The 26,819-nt window shown below is 43.0% G+C and overlaps 1 protein-coding gene across 2 annotated transcripts in view; it reads left to right on the top strand.

Moving 5' to 3' along the window:
• Positions 1-3,553: 3,553 nt before the first annotated feature.
• ARMC2 (armadillo repeat containing 2) overlaps positions 3,554-26,819 on the top strand; it is a 553,174-nt gene continuing 529,908 nt past the window's right edge. Inside the window, exon 1 of one of the 2 annotated variants that reach the window (XM_086926679.1) lies at positions 3,554-3,685. The gene's annotated coding sequence lies outside the window, so the exon portion shown is untranslated. The remainder of the gene's footprint in view (positions 3,686-26,819) is intronic. The other variant, XM_086926680.1, reaches the window with a different exon arrangement.

Genomic DNA, 26,819 nt, shown 5'->3' with positions numbered 1-26,819 from the left:
ATGAAGATATCAGTATAAACTAGTGGCTTATTTTATTATGTAATCACCACAGCTCATATTCTGTTTTATTTAGGTGACCAGATTTCTTTGATACAACTTCTGTGGGAGGTTAAGCTATTATATACTGTGTGCCACTTCAGCACTGTAAATGTAACTAAGAAATGGCTACTTCTACTTTAAGTTGGCGCATTCACTATATGGGTGAATGTGTTGATGTATTGGATAGTTTAACTTTATTGAAAATCAGACTTACGTACCGTGGAGATCTTGTCGAGCATTTCGGTCTTACGTTTTATTCAAGTGAAATATCTCATTACTACCAGACAGATAGGTACGCAGTGGAGAATGCCATCCGGTTATATTTATTTGAAGTTGTGCTACAAATTATGTTTCAGAGGTAGCTTTTTTCTACTCCAAGATGGCGCTTAAGATGCCTCAGTATATAAGTCTGTTCCAAGATGGCGCCTATGCAGAACGCCGTCGCGATTAGTTGATTGTTCTGACGCGCCTCCTTACATTACCGGTAAGAGATTCTATGTTGCGCTTACTTAAGCCATTAAGTTCATATAGATAGAGATATATATATTTAACAATAGTGTTCTCTCTTTTTGACCTTAGATCACATACCCATGATTGAATTTAACTTATTTTCCCGGTGACAGAATGCACTCATCATTACGATAGGTGAGAATAGGTAATACTTGGTTGTAGTTTTTATTGCTCCCAGTACGTATAAAATGAGCTGAGTGCCTTCTTTCTTTTCCTGTAGATCAGATACCATGACATAAGACTGTGCATAGCTTCCCCTATATTACTGATTGGTGTAAATATAGATGAGATTGATATATTCTGTAACTTCTCTGTAGTTTATAGACCATGGTAGAACTCAACCTCCGAATAGAACGGAGCTCTTTGGCTTCCTCTTTTCTCTAATTGTCTTCACTCGCATATCGCGTACCCGTAATAATTAGTCTCGTATACGGATATCATTAGATGAGAATGATTGTACTTGATTTTATTCATTGGATGTATTGTCTCCGATATCTGCATTCTAATATTATACTTCCAACATGTTTTCTTTGATTGCATGCCGTGATTTCACTTAACAAGTATTTTGGGTATCGCTACCACTTCATCCAACCACTAATATTGAACTAGACATTGAACTATTGGTTATTCTGAAATTGGGTAAGAAATGGATTTTAATTTCACCCCAGCTCACTACATAATTACGGGAGATTTCTCTGATTAGCTTCCTCTGTTTGACTACATGAAGTTTTTACTTATTAGAGGAAAGCCATACTTTTGTCTTATCGAACCTTATGCAACATATGATGTACCTTGGATTTCAGGAATACATATAGGATAATGGATAAATTAGCTTTTAACACTAGAGGATACTTTCCCTCTGTACTCCTTGTGGGGTGTCTTTTTGCAATTTGTTTCTGTTTACTTTGTATGTATATATTGTCCCTTTCTTTTTACTACAGAACTAGTGAGGTAAATATGGCTCTGAATTGTAGGTTCAAATTATTTTTTAAACTGAGATTAGGTACAACGGTATTTATTTTGAGTATTCTTTTCAATCTTATAGGTACTATCCCTCGGTTCTGTTAAAGGGAGTTTACGACTTGATTCAGGCTTCTTGTTATTGACTGTATATTTTCCTGATAAGGTGAATAGATACTCACTTTAATCTAATTAGTTTCCTTTGCTCTTGGGGAGCCACATCTTTTGGTGATCTAGCATGAAACGCTCAGTACTACAGTTTTCACTCTTCTTGACTGGTTTCTTTTATCTTCTGGTGACGGTGTACCTTGATTAATTTTTCACGTTTCTACTTAAGCGTTAAATGTGCTTAAATCATCTCCCCCTTGTTCCTTAAAACCATGCTATGTTCTTATTAAATTGCATGTAGTAATTATGTTCCTTTTGGGTTTGCAGCCCTGAAGAAGTCATTTGTGCATACTGACCGACGAAACACGTGTTGGCTGTGTTTTGCTATGTGAATTGAAGACTGTTCTTCATATGAACTGGATATCTGGCTGTGCCTATAGAAAAATGTCCAGAAATTGACAATTTGAGTTGAAAAGACTGAATAAATGCATCGACCATTAAATCTTAAATGATTGGACTATTTCAGAGACAAGAGTTGAGCACTCAGCAGTATACATGGTTACCAATTGTGAACTTTTTAATTGAAAAAACAGTGTATTCATTAGCACAGCGAGACTCAGCCTCAAAGAAACAAAAAAAAATATTGCAGCTGCTTTTAGCTGAAGTAGACAGAAAGTGAGACAGAAGTTAGTTTCGATCATAGCTCAAAATGGCGGCTCAACTTAAAATATTGCAGCGAATGCTAACTTTTCCTAGAGCAATATGCAAGCAAAACAAATGCATAACATTTACATATCAACACCTCAAAGAAATGTAAATGTGAACAGCTGGTCGATTGGCAAATGTAAAGGGTGCTTGGAAGCCGGTATTGGCTTTTATTAACAGAAGCACTGGAAGCCTTCTGTTGACACAGATTTATTATTTTGGAGTGGTATTGCACATGAGTTACTATCTGAGATGTGAAGTGTGCGCTTTAAAAAGACAGTTTAAAAAAAATTACACTCATTACAGTCTGGGTATTACTAACATTTACAGTTTGGAAGCACTTGTTTATCTGAAGCCTTTTTGCACATTTTGTAGCAGCCCATCTAGTAATCTGTGTAATGCGAGTTTAAAATATGATTTACATATTCAGTGCTTTCTGTCACAGACTGACCTCATAAAACAAAATATACACAAATCATTCATCATTATTCTCCGCTGCACCAACCAGGTTGCAATTGTGTGGTTGTCTGGTTATGCACACAGGCTTCTGCAGTGCATTAACTAGTGGAGGTTTCATAATCTATGATAGTGCTTTATTTTATATGTAGTTACGTACAGGTGAAAGACCAAAAGAAGTAACAAAATTCATATTTTACTTTCATTATCCATTTCTCTGCTATTTCCCTTCTTAATTCCTTCCCTTTCCTCTCTTCTATTTTCTCTCATCTTAAACCTTGTATTTTGAAATGCTATACATTTTAAGTATTACAGTAATTAAGCTGTTATAATATATTTATTGACGTCACTGAATGCTTTGTATACAATTATTTTATAGCTTTAATAAAAAATAAATGAAACCAGAAAAAAGCATCAACATAGAAAAACCTCAAATATGATAACCATATACCGAGAGTATAATATTTGTCCTGTATGTTGGACACATTTTGAGAGTTCCCAGAAACACATTTAATAAGTTAGTCCTATAAAAACTGCGCGTGCAAATCCCGGATACATTAACTAATGAGGTAAGTTACAAGAACATTCAGGACTTGTGCCTAAAACTTGATGCTATTCATGATAAAATCATGAGCTGGTGTGAGACCGTGATGCGCCACCATTCTCGCAGGGATGCACCTGAAGCAGCACCTGTCATCAAGTTACACCTGCCAGCGCTACCGGAGCCGCCCCGCCTTTGAGTGCGCGCATGCGCAACACCCTGTCAACGCCAAAGGGAGGAAGAGGCAGAGAAGGCCGGGGCGTGACGTGGGAAGAGACGCTCCGCTGCGGATGGGTAAACACCAACATACCGGTGTTGGGTGCTCTGCGTATCAGGCCTCTAGGCACGCGGTCGGGTCCTGCGCAGGTAAGCATTGGGCAGCGACGTGGTGGGTAAAGGGTCTGCTACTCTACCTGATCCTCTTTCCTCGTGGGCTGTGTATGAGACAGTCGGCCGTTGGGAGGATAATGCATGTTGCCATGGAGACCGAGGCAACAGCGTACTTGAGACGTGGCCCAAAGGCGGGCAGCAGGGGGCGCACGTTATGACACGCATGCACGTTGACACACTGTGACCCTCATTTTACACGGGCACACGATAGCTAATAAGATTTCAGTGATCGTCTGTATGTTTACAATGTACGACGTATACCGATCTCGCGAGTAACCGTTTGGGTGATACTTTATAACTAGTATAGACTAGTAAAACCATAGTGCGGCTCTGCGATTTCGAGTCAGACCTAGGTTCTTTCCATTCTGGGACGTTTTGTTTTGTGTTTTTTAATGTAAATGTATTAGCTAAACGTATCAGAATGCAGCAGAAAACAGGCATAGGCAATGCCAATAGGGCTGGCTTAAAATTAATTATATGCTAATGTGAGCCATTGAAAGTAAAAAAGCATGGCGAGGGATACCTATTTGTGTGGAAGCAAAGAATTGTAGAATAATATTGGTGTAGGTTAAAAGGTCACATGATAGTCGCACTGTCAAGCCAGACCTAAATATCCTTGTAGGTTAATACTCCTAGAAATATTTGCAAAACAGTAACTCATTTTGTTTAATTTGTAAAAAGCCTGTGTCTAGGTGTTGCAACAAGTATTCTCTGTAGTATAATCTGTAAGGCTGTGCCTTTAAACCTCAACTTCCAGGTGGAATTCCAAAGCTTTGAATGTACACGAAAAGGATCCGAAAGGGTAGCTCAAAAGCATTTTATGTTTCCAAGCGGAATCAAGTCACGCCAGGACAGCGTCAGATATAGCAAGTTTAGAAGTATGTGTGACGATATCCGCACGCTGTGGCGATGCCGTACTACCGTAGTAAGCCCAATTTGGGTTGGTGACATGCGGCAGGCCTGCACACACTATACCGAGCACCCTGTAACTTATTGGCATGAACCGTATCACAGCAACAGATTTTGTGGATCACACAATGAGATCCATCAATGCTGACGCAGGACTGTACGTCTTTTGTAAACATTGACGTTCATTTTGTATTTTCAGCAACTTGTTTTATTTAATACATCCGGACCTTTGAGAGATAAAGAAGTGGACCGTGTAAAGATGCATGCACGCTGTGCTTGCTCAAACTGTGACAGACATGGCATGGCAGATACTGAGAATGTCTTCCACTGGCATTTCTAGAAAAGGAAAATAGTCATTTTGCTTCAGCAGTCACTTTGTGGCCACAAGTCTTCAGTGTCCTTCATGAGCCTGATCAAGGATGCATTTAGTCATAGCCTCTGGTTTTGGTTAGTCTGGGGGTCGTAGAGTAATACGCTGTATGTCTTATTTATTCTTCAGTTATCAAGGGTCTAGATGCTTTTTTGAGGTAAAGAAAATGTCAAAACCGAATCTGGTTGTATTCTTTTCAGGGGTAATGTATATTATCACAGGGGTAATTTTTATCTCAGGCCTCATTCCAGTAAAGCAGGCATCCTAGCTTTCCAGAGATGGAGACATGGACTAGGTGATCAGTGATGATAGGTAATTGCTTACCGTAATATAACAGTAGTGCGTACCGAAAAGGCAAGCCTTCTTACCGTCTCCTTCTCAGCTTGAGTATGAGCCTTCTCTGGTTACTTTAAACTCCCTCTTGCCAATGCATTGCTAAGTCTAGATGATTCAGGACTTGTTTCATGTTGAATCAGGGAGCCACCGGTCCCACAGTGCTAGCATTCAGTTTGCGTTGAGGGATTGAAGTATGCACATAAATGAAAGATTTGGTAGCATCTAATTCTGGTTGACACTGATCTTAATATAAGCACACCTGCCTTCTTCATGAGGCGTCTCAGCAGAGTACTGAATGATACAAAGTTTTGGATGTAACTGGCAAAGTAGCTGATCCTGCCTAAGAAAGAGGAGACGAGGCATACACTGGTGTAGGTTTCAACGCAAGTGCTTCTACCTTGCTAGGGTCTGGTAACAAACGTTAGTGGAAGAAGGTGCGGCTATCAAAATTTAGCAAAGACTTGGAGGGTAGTTATTTCTACTTGTTTAGGGTGAGATGTTACTAGACAAAGGCATACATAGTTTGAGGATCTTGTAATGCTGATGTTGAACATTCTGAACACTTGAATGTTGTCAGTCTACTTAAGGCAGTTTGGGGTTCAGTAAATTATGTCATATTTTTTTCCTAAAGCCTTATATTTAAGAAAGACTCAGATTTGTATCTGTGCAACCCGAAAGGAGTGAGAAATGTTGTGAAGTATTGTACTGATTCCCCGTGCTCCATTTGAGGCTACACCTTGTTGAATTCAGGTTTGAAAAATACTCCAGTTCTATTTAGCTGATGTGTCCCATCACGAATGCAAAAGGTCTTGCTCTCTCTCTGAATGATGAGATTGGACTCATTTCACCAGAGAATATGATCTGCTTGCAGACTCTCATGCACTGGAATGATCAGGGAAATCCATAGGGTGGAACTGTATACCTGCTCAGTGACTTCCTCGTATGTGCTTTGCCAGTTGATCTACATTGCCCACCCTGGGCCTATCCTGCACTTTTCGTTCACTAAACTAGTGCTTGCGGAGGTACTCCATATTTTGAGCCACACCCTAAAATGGGAACACTTTGTGGACATCAAAGCAATACTGAGTGACAATTAGTTGTGAAAATCATTGGTGGCCATTTCTAGTCCCAGTAAACTGGGTTCATTTTCCTGCTTCAGATGGGTGTATGTGTGTAACTGACAGGCTACATATCTCCATTACAGTAAAATGGCTTATAATGTTTGTGTGCCTAATGCAAGGTCTAATTTGTCTTGCAGGGTGCATATTTAAATCCACGCAGAACAGCTCTGGGTCAGTGGTTCTACTGCACACTTCTACTTGTTATCTGCAGCTGGCAAATTTTGTTCCTAGCAAGATAGCTCAGAGGTTTAGCATAAACATATCTGTGTACATCCTTTAGAAAATAGATTTGAATTCTAGTAGGACTCACTGGACCATTTACTTTTCTGTGGTCAACAAAATGAATGTATTTAAATCTGGTAATGCTTATTCATGACTCTTAAATTGGTAATTAGAACTCGGGCAGAGTGAATACTAATGTGCCAAAATTGGTCTGAAATTCGTGGTCTCTTATTAAAGAAGGACAAAAGAGGACTATGAACCCAGGAAGGGCCCCATGTGCAATCCTGACCCCTCTCACCCACAATGTGGACATCTGTTCACATTCCTTTTACCACCTATCAACACAAGCAGTGCCAAAGAGAGTAGGTCTGGTGTGTTTTAGGTATATTGTGTCTTTGTTATATGGACTATATATTGTGTGATGTATTTGGATGCATAAACATAAAGCACATATGCAGAGCATCCCGGTTCACATGGAGAATATCTGTCTGTCTATCTATCTTCACTGTGAACTTATGATGTAGCTGCACTTTTTATTGCAAAGGCATTTCTATGATTTGCCCATAACTATTGATTCCCATGCACAGATCTACATCAAATTTGGCAGTCACATAGCACAGTAAGCTAAAGTCTAAGGGACACATTTTTTGAGCATAGAAAGTCTGTTTGGCTTGAATTCCTTGTGACGCTGGAGGGTGAGGAGAGAGTCATCCTGGGAGAAGCCTACAGGATGGCCACGGAAGTGGATGGTTTGTTTGGCCCAAACTTGAGTATATCCTGCGGTCTGGCATTGGGGCCCGCGGATCGGCTGACCCGGTGCACCCTATCCAGCCATAGGTCTGCAAACTCCTCCCATTCCAAGATAGAGCAAAATAATGCCTGGTTATATTCTTGGATGTCCAAGCCCACTGGGACCCCGTTACGATTAATACTGTTGCGTCAAGATCTATTCTCAAGGTCCTCCACCTGTACTCAGGGTTCATCTTGTTGCTTATGGAGACTGATGATCTCCTGGCACAGCATCTCCACCTTGTTGCATCTTGCCGTTTCATTGACCTCTAATGTAGAAACCCTCTCTTCAACTGGGGACAGGTCGTGACAATGCTCACGCATGTCTTGAGAGAGGTAATTCGGAGGTTTTGGATGTCAGTTTTCAATGAGTCAGAAAGGGAGGCCAGGAAAGCCCGGTACACCAGTGCTTGGTCTGAGTCGGTGGACTCTTCAGGCTCCCGCTGCGAGGGGTGATGGGAGGCTGAGGTTGGTTCCTTGGTGGCGGCTGGCATAGAGCGATTGAGCATATACTGCACCGATTGTTAGCTTATTTTTTTGATGCTGCCATGCTGGAGAGATCGGTGCTTATGCTGGGGCCCTCTTCTGAAATGTTCCCTCACAAGCAGCCAGAGGATATGACCCACTGTAGTGTTGGGGTTTGAAGGAATGCCGAGGTGTCCTGGACCGTGTCAGGAGCTCTGCGTAGGTTGTTTGAGGTTTATGGGGCTGGAAATGCCTATTCCGCGCAGCACCACAGCAGCTTGTGGCCTTCATGCCTCAACGTTCATGTTTCTCATCACCCTTCTGTCAGTATAACCAAGTACCTCTGGGCCTAGCAGCCTCTCCTGATGGCAGGTATGCACTGGGGGCAATGTGCACTTCCTGGTCCTCCAGGCACACCACGAGCAATCAGCAAGTGCTTTACTAGCATGCCTCCACGACCACCAGGGGAGAAGCAGGCGTGTTGGTGGGGACCACAGAAGGCCTCTCCTGACCCCGTACAATATGCAGCTAGGAAGCTTGTGCCAGGGTGAAGGGTGCAACGTAGAGTTTATCTAGCAGCTTGGGCTCCCTGGGTCCTGGACAGAGGTTGTCAGGCCGCTGATCACCGCCAACAGGTTGTAGATGTTGTAGGGTAAGAGCAGGCGCTGAGATAGGTTTGCAGTTCCTCTGGAGCGCTGGTTGATGGGTTCCTGAGCTGCGGCAGGGCCCCCTTCCGTGAATGGGGTATGGGCGTCAGTTAGAGCACATGCAACAGGGCCCCCAGAAGACTCACTTGTGCGGCGCTCCCAGCCAACCCTCCAGTTTCAGGTGTTCATGTGGTCCCCCGCCCCGGGCTCCACGGCAGCCAGAAAATGTTTTGCTAGAACTGAGTAGATCCCCTACCGCCCCAGGCATGTTCCACAGGCCAGATAGGGAAGGCTGACTGCTTATAGACTCCAGGCACTGCTGATCTTTGCGGATGCGACCTGTATGGCTGAGGAGCGAGAAGTCGCGACCTACTCCGCCGCTAAACTCATATTGCAAAACCTCAGAAAGGAATTCCGAAAAAGATCACAGATAATTCTTAAGGCCATATGAAAATATAAGCAATACATTTTTGGTAAAAATTACAAAGTATTGAATGGGATTAGAAAAAAATACTTATAAAAGAGTTTTAATTTTATCAGCCAATTACGGATCGGAACTGTGACCACCAGAACATTAGTAGTTTTCGAGACATTAGGTAATAAGTCAAGTGCCTTTGGCACTAAAACTGTTAATGTCTATTCTGATATTTAAAAATGAGAACATTAAAGAATCATCAAGTAAAAAGGAGAGACTGTCCTTGTTTAGGGTTACATTCCATAGATGCATAACTAGAAGAAGTAACTCTGGTGAGCATTAAAGCATTTGTGTTTATGACAATTATCCTGAGAATTAAAGCATTCCGTTTTTTTAGTTACCTGCCACTTAATGTTTTTTCCAGAGTGTTTAGAAAATGTGAAATGTTTAACTAATGCTGCATTATGAATTGTTTAATCTTACTCTTGACCTGTGCAACGATAGTCTTGATATTTATTAAATGTACATTGACATGCATTGACATTCCTGCATTTCAGTGCCATTTGTATCGCTGAATGGCCATCCCCCGATGGATGTTAATCTCCAAGTTCGTGTAAACGTTGCCTTTCAGGAGTTCATTGTATTCATGTACCAAGTGATTTCTGCCATTGTACAAGGAACGAGAAGCTTGTTTATTTGGAATTCGCCAGATCAGGGTGTGAATGTATTCCTATTCATGCACTCTTTGATTCGGATGCACATGATACAAAAGATGCTAAAATAAAACACAATGATGCTGATAATATAGGTATATATATATATATCACGGAAGAGTTGCCCCCTTGGTAAAAGCCACAAGACACCAGGTGGAGTATAGGCGGTTTAATGGGAGAGCTGCAGCTGCCTCGTGCAAACATCCAACTGAAAGATTTGCAGTCAATCGTCGACGCGTTTCGTGCGCTGTACGCACTTCTTCACAGGCTGACTTCATGAATGGTGCAAGCTAGGTTAGACCACCTGTATTTCATTTTACCAACACGCCCCTGTGGGCGTAAACAGTCCCGCTGCCTGCTGGTTGATGTAGTGCCATGCATTATTATTCGAGTGGATTGCTTGCCAATAGTCATTCAAAGTTAATTTAAAAAGTCCCCAGTGGGTAGATGGAGGTTTCCATCAAGGCAGCGGCACCATCCGACTCTCCTCCCCGCTCCTAGTGCCTCCAAATGCCGGCGTCGGTTGGCGCCAGCACGCAGACCGAAAAATCGGCAGGGCTTCCACCGCGGCCGGACCAGCCGCATCCATACAAAACACAGAAGAGTTGCCCCCTTGGTAAAAGCCACAAGACACCAGGTGGAGAATAGGCGGTTTAATGGGAGAGCTGCAGTTGCCTCGTGCAAACATCCAACTGAAAAATTTGCAGTCAATCGCCGACGCGTTTCGTGCGCTGTACGCACTTCTTCACAGTCTGACTTCATGAATGGTGCAAGCTAGGTTAGACCACCTGTATTTCATTTTACCAACACGCCCCTGTGGACGTAAACAGTCCCGCTGCCTGCTGGTTGATGTAGTGCCATGCATTATTATTCGAGTGGATTGCTTGCCAATAGTCATTCAAAGTTAATTTAAAAAGTCCCCAGTGGGTAGATGGAGGTTTCCATCAAGGCAGCGGCACCATCCGACTCTCCTCCCCGCTCCTAGTGCCTCCAAATGCCGGCGTCGGTTGGCGCCAGCACTCAGACCGAAAAATCGGCAGGGCTTCCACCGCGGCCGGACCAGCCGCATCCATACAAAACACAGAAGAGTTGCCCCCTTGGTAAAAGCCACAAGACACCAGGTGGAGTATAGGCGGTTTAATGGGAGAGCTGCAGTTGCCTCGTGCAAACATCCAACTGAAAAATTTGCAGTCAATCGCCGACGCGTTTCGTGCGCTGTACGCACTTCTTCACAGGCTGACTTCATGAATGGTGCAAGCTAGGTTAGACCACCTGTATTTCATTTTACCAACACGCCCCTGTGGGCATAAACAGTCCCGCTGCCTGCTGGTTGATGTAGTGCCATGCATTATTATTCGAGTGGATTGCTTGCCAATAGTCATTCAAAGTTAATTTAAAAAGTCCCCAGTGGGTAGATGGAGGTTTCCATCAAGGCAGCGGCACCATCCGACTCTCCTCCCTGCTCCTAGTGCCTCCAAATGCCGGCGTCGGTTGGCGCCAGCACGCAGACCGAAAAATCGGCAGGGCTTCCACCGCGGCCGGACCAGCCGCATCCATACAAAACACAGAAGAGTTGCCCCCTTGGTAAAAGCCACAAGACACCAGGTGGAGTATAGGCGGTTTAATGGGAGCGCTGCAGTTGCCTCGTGCAAACATCCAACTGAAAAATTTGCAGTCAATCGCCGACGCGTTTCGTGCGCTGTACGCACTTCTTCACAGGCTGACTTCATGAATGGTGCAAGCTAGGTTAGACCACCTGTATTTCATTTTACCAACACGCCCCTGTGGGCGTAAACAGTCCCGCTGCCTGCTGGTTGATGTAGTGCCATGCATTATTATTCGAGTGGATTGCTTGCCAATAGTCATTCAAAGTTAATTTAAAAAGTCCCCAGTGGGTAGATGGAGGTTTCCATCAAGGCAGCGGCACCATCCGACTCTCCTCCCCGCTCCTAGTGCCTCCAAATGCCGGCGTCGGTTGGCGCCAGCACGCAGACCGAAAAATCGGCAGGGCTTCCACCGCGGCCGGACCAGCCGCATCCATACAAAACACAGAAGAGTTGCCCCCTTGGTAAAAGCCACAAGACACCAGGTGGAGTATAGGCGGTTTAATGGGAGAGCTGCAGTTGCCTCGTGCAAACATCCAACTGAAAAATTTGCCGTCAATCGCCGACGCGTTTCGTGCGCTGTACGCACTTCTTCAAAGGCTGACTTCATGAATGGTGCAAGCTAGGTTAGACCACCTGTATTTCATTTTACCAACACGCCCCTGTGGGCGTAAACAGTCCCGCTGCCTGCTGGTTGATGTAGTGCCATGCATTATTATTCGAGTGGATTGCTTGCCAATAGTCATTCAAAGTTAATTTAAAAAGTCCAACCGATGCCGGCATTTGGAGGCACTAGGAGCGGGGAGGAGAGTTGGATGGTGCCGCTGCCTTGATGGAAACCTCCATCTACCCACTGGGGACTTTTTAAATTAACTTTGAATGACTATTGGCAAGCAATCCACTCGAATAATAATGCATGGCACTACATCAACCAGCAGGCAGCGGGACTGTTTACGCCCACAGGGGCGTGTTGGTAAAATGAAATACAGGTGGTCTAACCTAGCTTGCACCATTCATGAAGTCAGCCTGTGAAGAAGTGCGTACAGCGCACGAAACGCGTCGGCGATTGACTGCAAATTTTTCAGTTGGATGTTTGCACGAGGCAACTGCAGCTCTCCCATTAAACCGCCTATACTCCACCTGGTGTCTAGTGGCTTTCACCAAGGGGGCAACTCTTCTGTGTTTTATATTTATATTTATATTTATTCATATATATATATATATATATATATATATATATTTAACACACAGCAGTTTTTCATTTTACTTTTACAAATAAGCTAATGTAGGCAATCTTTCTGTAGTGTTACGTATCAACCGATAGTATAGGTCCATAATCCAATTTACATTTGTATATTTTGCAAAGCGAAAAAAAGAGTGAAATAAAAGAAAAAGAAAAAGGAATAAAGAAAAAGACGAATACCTGGTATACTATTGTATGCCAGGAGAAGCCTCATCTATGAATTGTGAGAATATTACAAATCGTCCTATGCTACGAACATATTGCAAGCACTTAGATACAAGTAATGATAGGTAATAGCCATTTTAATAATGGTATTGCCATAGTGGGCTTTCACGCTTGACATTAGTCATCTCATCTATAGGCCTTCAAAGTTATATGACCATCCTTTAGCATCTTTGCAGTTAAATCATCATACCTACGAACATGACTGAGAGTCATGAGTGGGACCTTAATTTACAACTATCATGAAGCTACTCATTATCGATTCAGTGGCCACTGTGTCCGGTAGGTCTGAGAGAGTTTTATCATATTCAGAGCATCTAAGATCAGAAATATCGGAGTAAACAAATTTGTCTGAAATTATTGTTTGTCTTAAATATTTGTTCATGTTAGCAATTGCATTGGCCTAAAAGGTCATGTTGCAATTTTCCAGAATAATGGAGCCCACCTCTATTTACAAAGCCAACAATTCTCAGTCTAACTCAAACCACAGCTTTGTAATTTATATGATGTCTAAGAACAGTTGTGCAAATAATTGCAACACCTGCTGTGAACAGCTCTATTACAGAGAATAAGCCAGCTACGTCGGGTGCTGATTGCTAATACATCTGTAGCAACAAATATTCCTCAGAAATGGAGTGTAACAGACACCATTTTCTCTTTGCAAAATGGACTTCAAGACACTTCTAATTCATGTTATGTTATGTCATGTTAGGGGCTTTTGTATAGCGCGTGACTCACTCCGGGGCATCTCAGCGCTCACCAGAGGGGTACAGAGATTGGAAAAAAAGAACAGAGTGTAATTATGCTGACTCTCTCAAAACAGCCAAGTTTTAGTTGTTTCCTAAAGGACAGATAGGTGTTGGATTTTCGCAGTGTAGCTGGAAGTGAATTCCAGTATTTGGGGGCTATGAACGAAAATGCTCTACCCCTGTGCGAGTTAGCCGTATACGGGGAATATTTAGGAGTCCTAAAGCATTAGATCTTAGATTACATTTGCTCAAATGTTTGGAGAGTTTGTTCTGGAGATAAGATGGCCTTCTCCTCTTATAGCTTTGAAGGGCAGGCAGCATATTTTGAACAAGCACCGTTTTTGTATTGGCAGCCAATGTAGGTGTCTAAGCAAAGGGAGGGATGGAGTTCCAGGAGGGCAGTTCAAGACCATTCTGTCCGCGGTGTTCTGTATCACCTGCAACTTTGCCAGAGTGGTGATTCCTACCTCAGCCAACAAGGCGTTGCCATAGTCTAGCCTTCTCCCTACCATTGCCTGTACTACAGTTCTGCGATGCTCCAGCGGTAGGTAAGGAATAATCCTACGCAGTAGACGCAGGTTATAGTAGCATGATCCTGCGATGTTTTTCACATTGTCCTTCATATTAAGCTTGACGTCCAATTGGATTCCCTAGCTTTTTACTGAGGCTGATGGCTTTGGTGCCTCACCCAATTGGGGGGGGGGGCACCAGTCTGAAGTCCAAAGGTGAGCAGACTTCCCCAAGAGCATTAGCTCTGTTTTTCCTGGGTTGAGGTGTAAACACTGCACCCTCATCCAATTTGCGATCGCCAGCATACCGCTCATGAAACGTTGTTTCTCATCAGAGATATTGTTACCTATTGGGAACAGTAGCTGCGTATCGTCGGCATACGAAATAATCTCGAAGCCGAAATATTGAATTAACTTAGCCAGAGGGGCCAGGTATATATTAAAGAGGGTATGGCTGAGACAAGTGCCCTGTGGCACCCCTTTGTCCAGTAGAATTTTTTTTTTTGAGACCTATGGTCCAAGTGAAGTAGTTTGCCATCTGTCTCTTAAGAAATTTCTTAGCCACTGCAGAGCTGAACCCCCGCTGCCACACTCACTTAGTCTCTCCGCTAGCCGCCGATGAGATATCGTGTCAAAAGCCGCAGAGCGATCTAAGAGGATCAGGATCGAGGAGCCTCCGGCATCGAGGGTACATCTCAACGAGTCAGTGACTGCCAGCGTTGCTGTTTCTGTGCTGAACCAAGGTCGGAAACCCGTTTGGGAGGGGTCAAGTAGGTCATTAGCTTCAAGATACTGACTAAGTTGGGTATTTACTTTGGATTCTAGCATTTTCCCCAGTAGGGGTAATAGGGATATAGGCCTATAATTACTTAACTCCTGGGGGTCTGCAGATGGCTTTTTTAGGATAGGTCACACAGAGGCCTTCATCTGACAACCTCAGCCATCAAATTCCAGTAATTCTGACATTATGCAAATCACAATAATTGGTATCTTTTCCACAGCATATTGTAAACATATATCAGCCCTCTAATGCACTCCCGAACTTCCATCTTGCAATGGCAACGGGTCTAGGGGGAAATCAACAGATCTCAAAATACCAATCATTTGTTGGATTCAAGTCTAAAATCTATTGACTCTAGCTCCGTTGTAGCGCCATCTGAATCACAACTATAGGGCATTTAGCTACGCAAAATGTAAAAAAAGTAGTTAATCGTTTTGGAAAAAATTAAGCTAATACAATACATTTTTCTGCTAATTATGATTTTATTGGGAACTGCGATGTCCTGAGCAGGGGAAATTGACTACTCTTCTTTTCTTCCCATCCGAACGCAGCTTATATGAATACAGTCTGCATAAACAGGGTATGGTTTGCCCCGTGCCGAGCTGATGAAAAGGGCAAAGTTACCTGATTTGATCATAAGGCTGTAGTCTTAGTTTTTAATCAAAGAAACATCTTTGACGATTGGGGTATTCTCATAACAAAAACTATTCAGAAATCCTATTCTATGCCATTAATGCCAAAGCCAACCACAAAAGCTATAGTAGTAGATGCTGAGCTCACTGTTAAGCCTTGCTTAAAAACATCAAAGAGGGCTGATGGTGACTTGAATACACTAAATAAATGGCTATCTATAATGTTGCAGAAAGGAGACCATCGATCCTACTTGTTGAAACAGGAGCAGGAAAAGAAAACTGGATGTGGCTCTCCCAAATACTCAATCAATCTGGCAATCCAGCCTTAGAAGAAAAAGGTGAAAACACTGCTCCTAATTCGGGTGTAAATAAAAACAAAAATTAAGTGCTCCTCTTTCCATCAAGCTATATCCACCCTTGTTCTGTCCTTTTGAGATCATGGAATGTCACAGGTTTTTTAAGCTCGGATAGTTCTACTTTCATTCAAAACTATGTAAGCTCTCGCCACATATTCTGTTGCCAAGAAACACGGTTATTTCATGCTTCGCAGCTTCAGCAATATCCCTAGGAAAAAGAAGAAAGCCTTTTGATGGGGGTTTGGCTTTATACATCTCAGTACACTTGATGTAACTAAAGAAATCTTTACAAATTCTCCACATGTTCAGCCAATTAGAATTACAACACGAAATTCAACTTATTCTCTCAGTAGAATAATAGTAGTGAATGCGTATTTATATTCCCTGTAATAAAAAGAACAAAGTAACCAATGATAGCATTATTACTCTATTAGAATATCTAAGATGCAAGTAAAGAATTAATAATAACTGGTGATTTCAATCTGAATCTGAATCTTTTACATTCAGAGCAATCTGAGGAAATCTTTGAGAACCATGACTTAACATGGGATACCCCAGAACTGGTTTTATCATCTACCAAGACACTTCTATAATGTATTCATTTCCAGCAACCACTACATAGTCTAGGTCCGAAAATTCTACCAGCTGATCATCCAGCTAGGAAAACAAGAATCAATAAAAACTCAGTCATAAACTTGGACTGCACTTTTGTATCCATATCTTTTTTTCCATGCTGTTGAGACCTTTCCAATTGTAGAGCGGTATGAGAGTGACCACTTTCTGCAAAAAGCTCCTATTAAATTAAATTGAGAATAAGACACTCATCCCAAGTTCCTGGTCACTGTGTGGGAGCAATGCATTTAAAAGGGCTTAAATGGAACCCAAACATAGCTTGAAAAATTGCGTACCTCTGCCATGCAGCCCAAACCATGAAGGGCGTCTTAACCAAGCATTCCTTTACCACAAAATTTCTTTGTATAGGTATGAATGGTAAAAGTGTATGTGTGGGTAAGGTTGCCACTCCCACCTCCCCAGGCTGTCCCTTAAACTACCCCAAGCCCTTCCACTGCCCTAAAACTTACCTGAACCCCAGCCCTGAAAACTACCCCATCTACCTATTCCCCTCCTACTGCCCTAAGGCCTAAAACCCTGCCCCTTTACGTACACTACCCGACTGCTGTGTTGTCCCTTAAACTACCTCAACCCCTTCCACTTCCCTAAAACCTACCCCGAGTCCCTGCCCTAAAAACTACCCCATCTACCCATTCCCCTACCACTGCCCTAAGGCCTAAAATCCTGCCCCTTTACGTACTACCCAGACCCCTGACCCCCTGCGCTGTCCCTTTAACTACCCCAACCCCTTCCACTGCCCTAAAACCTACCTGACCCCCCCACCCTAAAACCGAACCCAACTACCCATTCCCCCTCCCACTGCCCTAAGGCCTAAAACCCTGCCCCGTAAGTTACCCTACCTACCCCCCTCCGCTGTCCCTTAAACTACCCCAACCACTTCCTCTGCCCAAAAACCTACCCTGACCCCCTTCCTGCCCTAAAATCTACCCCCTAGCCCCACTTACCTCACCACAGCGTCTTCCTGCTGCCGTCTTCCGGCAGCTAGACTGGGCACTGCCTTAACCACGCGTATGTATGGTTACGGCATATGCATGGTTAAGGCAAGCATGGTTGAGCTTGCTTAGTTGGAACACGCGTGGTTCAGACCTCGGTGTTCCAACTGTTTCCCCTTCTAAGATGCTCAAGCCTGAGCACTCCTATTGGGCATCCTTGTTAATCCTGCTCTTCAGGGGTTGCTTTGCTTCTGGCTCTATTCCATCCTCTTGGGTAGACTCCATCCTCTACCCTCTAGAAGGGTTCAAATGCTGACCCCTGCAAACTAACGAATGATAACCCTTCTTAATGTAGAAGGTACGTTATCACATGTCCCTATTGCTAAAAGACCTACAAGATCGGTCAGATAAAAAAAATCTGGTTCCCTGGTATCAAACAGGATTCCTGGGAAATAGTGGCACACTTGATAATATCATGGCTTTATCAATTTTGTCAAACCATTATGTATCAACTAAATTCAGGAAACTATATACCTGCTTCACCTGTTTTCAAACTGCATTTGATTGCATAAATAGAAACAGCATTTGGGCTAGATTGAACGCATGGGACATAGATTCAAAACTGCTAAGAGCTATCCAGGGCCTTAATACGAACACTTGGATACAAATTAAACAAGGCGACAACAAATCTAAAAAATTATATAACCCTGCAGGGTTTAAACAAGACTGTGTCCTTGCCCATACTCTATTTAATGTATATATTTCAGATATTGGCTATTTTCTATCCAATTCTAGACCTTTTCCACCGAAATTAGGAGGTACCCAATGCCCTTGCTCTTGCTCGTGAATGACACTGTCATCGTACATATAACTAGCATGGATCACCAGTATACTCTAAATCGTCTTGGATTCTATTCAAGGAGATTCTAAAACAACGTAATAATCCCACATATTATCGCAGAATTCATGACAGCCCGACACCACCTTTAAAAGCTAAGATGTTGTATTTGACCTCTGAAGCTTGGGATTGTGGTTACCTATGCAACAAAGAATATGACTACTTACATTTTACAACACAAAAAGTGCCAACGATATATGTACTGCCCAAAGTACATAAAGATGCCCAAAATCCACCAGGGCGGCCCATCATTGCTCCCTGTGGGTTGATACTTGAACCCCTGGCAAAACATATAGATACATTCTTGAAACCATTTGTGAGTGCCACACAGGCATAGGTGAGAGACGCCATGGACCTTATTTCTAAAACTGAACAGTCGGTGTTTGATGGAGACCGACAATTTTTGGTCTCCTTCGACATCGAGAGTTTATATACTAACATTCCTCAGGATGAAGCGGTATTGGTTATGGAAATGGTCCTGGAGCAAAGAGTAAGACCACACCAGGTCCCCACAGAGTTTATACTAGAGTTGGCTAAAATTTGTTTGAAAAAGACCTCATTCTTAAAAGAAAAAAAGTTGTTTTTGCAAATAAAGGGCGTGGCAATGGGGTGTTGCTTTGCCCCGGAAATAGCGAACCTAGTGATGTATCACTTTGAAAGACAATATATCTTCGGTGCGGCAGCACCATTTAGAAACAACACGAATAATGGGTGTGCTTCATTGACAATATAATCTTATATGGAATGGAAGTAAAGAAAAGCTAGAAAGGTTCCACATATGGTTGAACTCACTTACTCCCGATTTGAAGTTCACTAAGTCTCTAAGTAATGTCCGGATTAATTTCCTGGATGTATGGATTTTTGACAATGAGGGTAAACTGGAGGTGAGTTTATATATTAAACCCACAGATAGGAACACCCTTTCAGAATTCACCAGTGGGCACCCTAGAAGTCTCAAGGAACATTTGCCTTATGGGCAATTTTTAAGGATACGCCGCAATTGTTCTAATAAGGATGATTATTTTGAAAATGTGGAAAGTCTACAAAATAAACTCTGCGCTAGAGGGTATCCGCAAACTGGTGAGAACAGCCCTCCAAAGGGCATGGTATACATCAAGGGAAAGTTTGTTAACTACTAAAATAAAAGAGGAAGTAGAACAAATGACATGTGTCCTCACGTTTAACCCCAAAGCCAATAAAGTCAAACAAATTATTTTGAGAAATTGGAGACTGATTGAACATCTGCATATGCCTAAACCACTGTTCTCTTTTAGACAAGGTAAAAATCTGAGACAACACCTAGTAAGAGCAATAAGGGAACCCTTGATTAAAAAAGATACAAGAGTTTTATTAGGCTTACCGACATTTGTAGGGCACTACCGTTGTAATAACTGTGTCGCGTGCATATGCACGAATGACTCAAAATTTGTTTTGATCAACAACAAGAAGCATGCGATGCAGGCTTTTTTGAATTGTAACACCAAAAATGTGGTGTATGTAGTTACTTGCCCTTGTGGGAAGTCATATATTGGACAAACCACTTGTAGTGTAGTTCCTATATTCCCAATAGGCTCTGCGCATTGGAATAATATATCCTATAGATTTAGACGTAGGACTGAGGTCGACTAGGTCTCTATCGAATATATTAAACTTAATAGTGAATGCCAGCTAGCTCAGAGGTCACTAGAAACTTTCTCGAATTCACAAGAAGGGATTAGTTTCTGACAACCGCATAAACATGGCAACTTTGTTTCCCAAGAATAAGAAATGTATCTCAGAGTCGCGGAAACAATAGATAAGAATTTCACTCAGTCAATCGTGCATGCTTCGTTTCTCTAGAGGTGCAGAGAAATAGCGAGACAGGCGTTTTCAATAAAAGGGTTTTATTGAACAGTCTTCTTTCTCATGCAAAGGAAATGAACTGCTACAATTGTAATGCAGACTGCAAAGTATAATGCGCACAGCGAGAATAATATTATAAAGTAATACTGTAATAGCATTGTATGGTTTCTAAGCCATATAAAAATACATACATAAATAACAATGACTAAAAGTATTCAACTGGTGCTTCTAAAATACGCCTACCCCAATGTACCTAACCTAGGTCTAGTACGAGGGGAGAAGTAAGTATTGTGTAGCCTCTGTTTTAGTTTTCTTTGCCAAGAATCTATCCAAGATTTCTCTTAGGTTCTAATCAGCTCCATACCTTAGTTTAGAATGAAGGAGGTCTGGTATCACTGTCTTGGGACTTCGATTTCCAACACCCCGCGAGGGGAGCTTGGAAACACTGGAGCAGGATTCTCTCCGAGAGACAGGACAGCTTCTCGATCAGTGCGTCAGCTGGAGGGTCGGCTTCCTTCGGCTGCTGTAGCGAGCTGCGTCGGGCAAGTAGATAGTCAACTGCTCCAAACCACCGTGTCTTGCTAGAGCAAGTGAAGGCATATTTATACCTTCAAGGTGTCTAGTTTGACGTAAAGTCGGGCATGATAACGTCAGGAAAGAACCCCTAGGGAATAGTAGTTCTTTGTAAAGTACATGATTTGTTGGACAAATCAATATTCAAGCAAGGGGAAGGTCCCTTACTGCTTAAGGCGATTTTCCTAGAAATCGTCGTGACGTTTTGTACGGGTGGAAGTAGCCATGCCTGTATTTGGTCTGCATGGGCTATGTCTAAATAAGGGAATTATTTCGATGCCTATATTAGGGCAATGTGAATTGTACCTATATAAGGGCATTAATCGGGAAAATTCACTTGGAGCCTAAAACGCCACACAACAAACTCAAGCTGTACAAATGTGAGTCCTGGAACACAAATCCCGCATTAGATGCAGAACTCAAGGAGCACCATTGGTACAGCACTACATTTAGTGCGGGCACAGTGAGGACGACCTTGTATGGTCTGTATTGGTGGTAATAAAGGCATGTAATAATGGAGAACTAGAAATGAGGCTGAATAGCAGAGAAGCAAGGCTCATAGAAAGATACCAAACAGCCACAGATGGTCTCAATGACTGTGATGAACTATGGGCACTGGTTTAGAAGAAAATGTATTACAATAGGGATGTATGTGTCATGATTTTTTTTACCTGAAAATGTGAAAGAAATAAGTATGTTTTTTTTGTACTATACGGTACAACCATGTATGCCCAAATATTCCACTAAAACGTATATGCCAAATATGGAACTGATGTTCTTTGGATGAAGGTGGGGTTGTTTAATATAGAAAGAATATGTATATAGATTGATTGATAGATTGTAAGCGCCCGGTTTTTGTACATACAGTGCACTAGTATCCCGTTTGTGAGAGTGAATATGGGAACTTAGAGGCATATAAGTGGGTGCGCTGCCTCACCCCCATTTTGTAGAGGGAGTTGGTCCCCTCTGGATATACTTTTAATATTTGCCCCTTCTGTGCAGCATAGCAGAGCCCGTATGTATAAATACTAGGGAAGTACCCGCACTATGTAGGCCATAGATAGATTTTTGATGGGTCCAGTGGGACCAGGTTTATTCTCCCACTACTGAATAGTTGCTTCCTGCATGTGGGGACGTGATACAACACATTTTAGGAGATGGATTATGTACATGAGTTTATTTATTATTAAATGTGTCGGTACGTCCACGCTTCCACACATAAGAGAGTGTAGAGAGATAGAATTTTCTACCTGCATCAGATACAGTGAGCGCAGAAAGGGCACTGATGCGGATTAGGTTTGGTGACATTTAAGAATGACATTGGAGTAGATGATGGTAGCCGCTATTTAAATGATCGAGGGGCGGTTGGATATACTCCTCTTGCCGTCATACCAATGGGAACATATTTGTATGTGGATGGCATTGCTGGTTAACAATGACATAAGATTAGAGTAATCTTTTCTCCACAGAAGGCTATCTGGAGCACTTGGAAACTATACGTCAGTTTCCTGATAGTCTTTTCTTTATGTTGCCAGCCGGTAGCCTACAACGCAATTACGCACGTACAGAAACAATCTCAGCCAGAGAGCGTTTGCAGTACATCCGTGTGGTGGGAATAGTGAGGACCATACTTGTTGACGGTGGACCCTAACGGCAGGTAATCTGAGTTGGGAACTGGATACTTTGATATTACTTTTTTTAGTAGGATTACTGTCATTGTGAATGACGTGCATATAATTCTAGTACCTGTTTCGCTCTAGGGAGAGAAGTGAAGGAACGGCCAGTGACTGGAGGGCTACAACTGTTTATACAAGCGGCAGAAAAATAAATATTTAAGGTAATTTTTGGTATGTGTTCGTGTACTTGGATAGAAGGATGTTTGGAATTAGTGATAGAAGGGAGTGAATACCAGCTTGACCTATATTGGCCCCCATGTTAACGGCATGGAACCACACTATGTGGGCATCGCTTACCCCCGATGAAAAGGATTCGTCTTGACCCTGATAGCTAGGATAAGACTTCAGGTATTTTCCACCTGACCAGGTGTTTGATCGGTGTCTCGGGGCAAGCACGGACATGGTGATATGCACACTGGAAAAAGGGTATCACTAGAGGAACATTCTGGAATTAATATATACTAAATGCACCCATTATACCACCTATGGGAGTAGATATCTTCATGTGGTAGTCTCCAGACTACTTTTACTGAGCACTGTATGGGCAAATAAGGGATAGAACTAGATTGGTTGAATAAATGTATGGTTATGTAATTTGGTATTTTGATCACTATTGTAGATATTGTGTACCCTTGTCCTGAGGAAGCCGAAAGAAATTGTGGGCTGAAACGCGACCGCGTCGACAGATATGAGGAGTCAAAATATTTTTTTAATCTGGCTTTAGATTATAGGCGCACATAAAGTGAATGAGAAAAAGGTGTGATACCTCTTGCGCAAAGAGGACTACCTCAGAATGTATCACTCTGAGTGAGGAGTTTACATTAATATACGTAATAATTAGGGTATTGTATATGTTGTATACATTGTGCATATGGATTGTTGTTGTGACAATGATTTGTGTTTGACTATTATGTATTTGTTTTTGTCTTGTATATATTACTAGCAGCCCGTCCCGACGTTGTCCGGGTATGAATTGCTGCCGGCCAGTAGTATATTGTTTTGTAGGATTTTGTTTTGATACCATTTCTTATCTGTGACAGGCCTGTGAAACGCTCCGATTCACAGTGCACTGCTGATGCACTTAAGAGTGCGCGTTCAGTAGTGTGTGAACTCGAGTTTCCCTACTTTATTTTTCCTTGCAATATTATATAGAGCGAACTCGACAACATGGCATGAGCACAATTTACATTACAGAAGAACACATTCATTTGTGGTAGGCACGGGGAGACAAAGCGATTTGCCTGGAATCACAGGATGTTGAGCTGATGTCGAGATTTAAACGTAGCTCCCCAGCTCTAAAGTTCGCAATTCTAGAACTTGTGGTGGGAGGTGTGTCTAAAAGTGTATGTCGGTGCTGGCCATCAATGAGAGAGACCTTTGCATTTTTCAAATGGGTGGTGAAAAAATATGAGTATGTTGCTGGAGATGACTCCGCAATGCCATTATAACGCATGGCATTACATTTGATATGCTTTTACCACGCATACATTTACAACGAAATTCGTTGTAAATGCATGAATGGTGAAAGCATGTTTTTTTATGTTTGGATAAGGTAAGTATGGGTATAGGGGTATATGTTTTGGGGTACTGAGGTATATGTTTTGGGGTGTTTGGCTATTTTAAGGGTTCAGATATAGTTTTGGGTTATGGGGTACAGGGGTAGTTTTAGGGATAGTATGGGTTTTGGGGTACAGGGGTATTTTTAGGGTTCAGGGCTAGGTTTGGGTTTTGGGGTATATGGGGTATTTTTAGGGTTCAGGGGTAGGTTTGGGTTTTGGGGTACAGGGGTATTTTAATGGTTCATGGCTAAGTTTGGGTGTTGGGGGACAGGGGGATTTTTAGGGTTCATGGCTAGGTTTGGGTTTTGGGGTAAAGGGGAATTTTAGGGTTCAGGGGTAGGCTTGGGTTTTGGGGTACAGGGTTATTTTTAGGGTTCAAGGCTAGGTTTGGGTTTTGGGGTACAGGGGTATTTTAGCGTTCAGGGGTAGGTTTGGGTTTTGGCGTACAGGGTTATTTTTAGGGTTCTGGGCTAGGTTTGGGTTTTGGGGTACATGGGTATTTTTAAGGTTCAGGGGTAGGTTTGGGTTTTGGGGTACCGGGCTATTTTAAGGGTTCAGGGCTAGGTTTGGATTTGGGGTACAAGGGTATTTTAGGGTTCAGGGGTAGGTTTGGGTTTTGGGGTACAGTGGTATTTTTAGGGTTCAGGGCTAGGTTTGGGGTACAGGGGTATTTTTAGGGGTCAAAGGTAGGTTTCGGTTTTGGGGTACAGGGTATATTTATAGGCTTAAGATGGGTTAGTGTTTAAGCGTGTTGGGGTATTTTAAGGAGTAAGGGTGGGTTATGATTATGGGGTGCAGGGGTATTTAAAGGGAGCAGGGTGGGATTAGCACACGATATGAGACATGGCATGAAGGGCGGAACGTACCACACGCCCCCAGCGTTTGTCACGCCCCCAGCACACGCCCACAGCACAATGCAGGCACGCCCACAGGGACTACTTTGCTGGCACGGTTCTTTTAGCTTTTATATGTATATGGTGGGCGTCTGCATAGCCTATGTCCTTCTGCTGCAACTGCCCTTTCCAACGCTGTATTGGGTGTTGTGATTGGTGCTGTGGTTTCTGAGATTACCCGCCTCAAAGGTTTGGGCTCTCTCTTTATTATATTAGTATGGATGTTTGACGTCTATTCATGTGTAATTGATTTTTGTACCAGAGTCCAGCCAAATGATATGTGTATCTAACAAAATCATTTATATTTATAATCACAAAATATTGAAAACGTCAGGGTCATTAATGGTGCCTTGTACGAAAATAAGAGTAATTGAACCCTCCATACTTTTTTTTCCTTTCTACATCTTGTTGATGTTTTATGCCCAGGTATAGGACGGTCATTTGGGCATACCCCCTTATTTGTATTTTTTTTGGTGCCAATTCGGCACAACGAAACCTCTATGGCACCTTCATGATATTCTCCACAACAAAGTACCTTGTGGCGTGCGTCCAGCGAGAGGGAGCCTCATATGTTGGCCAAGTTGTCATGCACTGTCATCCTCCCGATCTGGAGTTTGAAGACAGTCTCAGCTCAGGTCCCCCAACACGCCTCAGACACCACACACTCCGTATTGCAAGGTAGCAAAGGTCCCCCAGTTGCAAGCACTGGTCCAACAGAGTCTGCAAGCTTCCCCTGCGCTCCTCGAATTCTCACATCCTTGCACCTCAGGTGGACTGCTGATCTTCATGAGCACACTCGTCTGCACAGTGTGATAACGGTGTATGTCAGGACGGTCCTTGTCCCAACTGATGATCACTTTCACCCATTTTCGCCACACGGTCCGTACAATCTTGTGGGAATGGGGAGGTCTTAAGTGTGCCTGGGATCTTGTGGACAGGAGGCCAGCCAACCGGCCCTTGGAGAGTATTTAGGGACCTGGGCCATGGCAGTTGGCACTTGGCTGCATGCCATCAATGTCCACCAAGTGATAGTCCCATTCCTGGAGCACGACGAGCTCCTGGCCACCACAAGTCTGCGTATAATCCTGATGCACTCCCTCCTGCTCTAATGATTTCTCTTGTCTATGTCCCAGCATCGAACCTGCGTAGTATGGCTTCAAACCCTAAAGCATCTCTAACTTCTGAGGCCAAAGCCCCAGATGTTATTCCCACAGTGGCCTTTGAAGATACACTCAGTTCAAAAGGCCACCTTTGAAATGCATAGAGGCCCTCTCTGAATTTTGTCCTGTCTGCCATCCTACCCCGAGAGGTTTGATCACTAGCTTAACTGGGGCCAAGACCCTGCTCTTTGGAATGCAGGTCCCAGATCCCGTCCTACGTAACCATCCCAGAAAGGCCCCTCCTAGTCAGAGGTTCGCAGTTTCCCATGAGCCCCTAGTTCATGGCCTTCTATCAGAATTGCACAGATGTAGCTTTTCCCCTAGCTCCCAGATGTGACTTGGAGACAGGCTGACAGACACACAGTCATGGGCATTGATATGTCCACTTTCCCAAAGTAACATTTCCACATATGTAATTTTTGATCCACTTGCACTACCTGAGAGGATTCACCATTGCGACCTCATCAATATCAAACACTATACTGCTACTAATCTGCACGTAGCCTTTCTGTACATTCCCCCATACTAATCCAATGCGCGAAGCAGGCACGTCGCACCGAACACACCATCATAGCCCTTGCATGTGACACACAGGTGTTCATGCCCTACCTCTTTGCAACACTGCACCCTGTCCCCAGGGAGAACTCCAGTATAGCAAGGAACATGCAGAACCTTGGCACATATTTTTATAAATGCCAAGCCGAGTAACAGTAACCTGCAGACACAGGCCTCACCAGGGCAAACCTGTGACACGATCAATGTGACCCACGGAGGAGCTATTGAGGTACATGCCCTGGGTATATGTCTTACCCCTAGATAAGGGACTTACAGCTAACTCGAACCAGCCAATCATGTATTCAC

The sequence above is a fragment of the Lissotriton vulgaris genome, chromosome 6 (assembly GCF_964263255.1).
Source record: "Lissotriton vulgaris chromosome 6, aLisVul1.2, whole genome shotgun sequence".
Lineage (NCBI taxonomy): Eukaryota > Metazoa > Chordata > Amphibia > Caudata > Salamandridae > Lissotriton > Lissotriton vulgaris.
The sequence above is the reverse complement of the archived record's forward strand: the minus strand, read 5'-3'. Positions and strand labels throughout refer to the sequence as shown.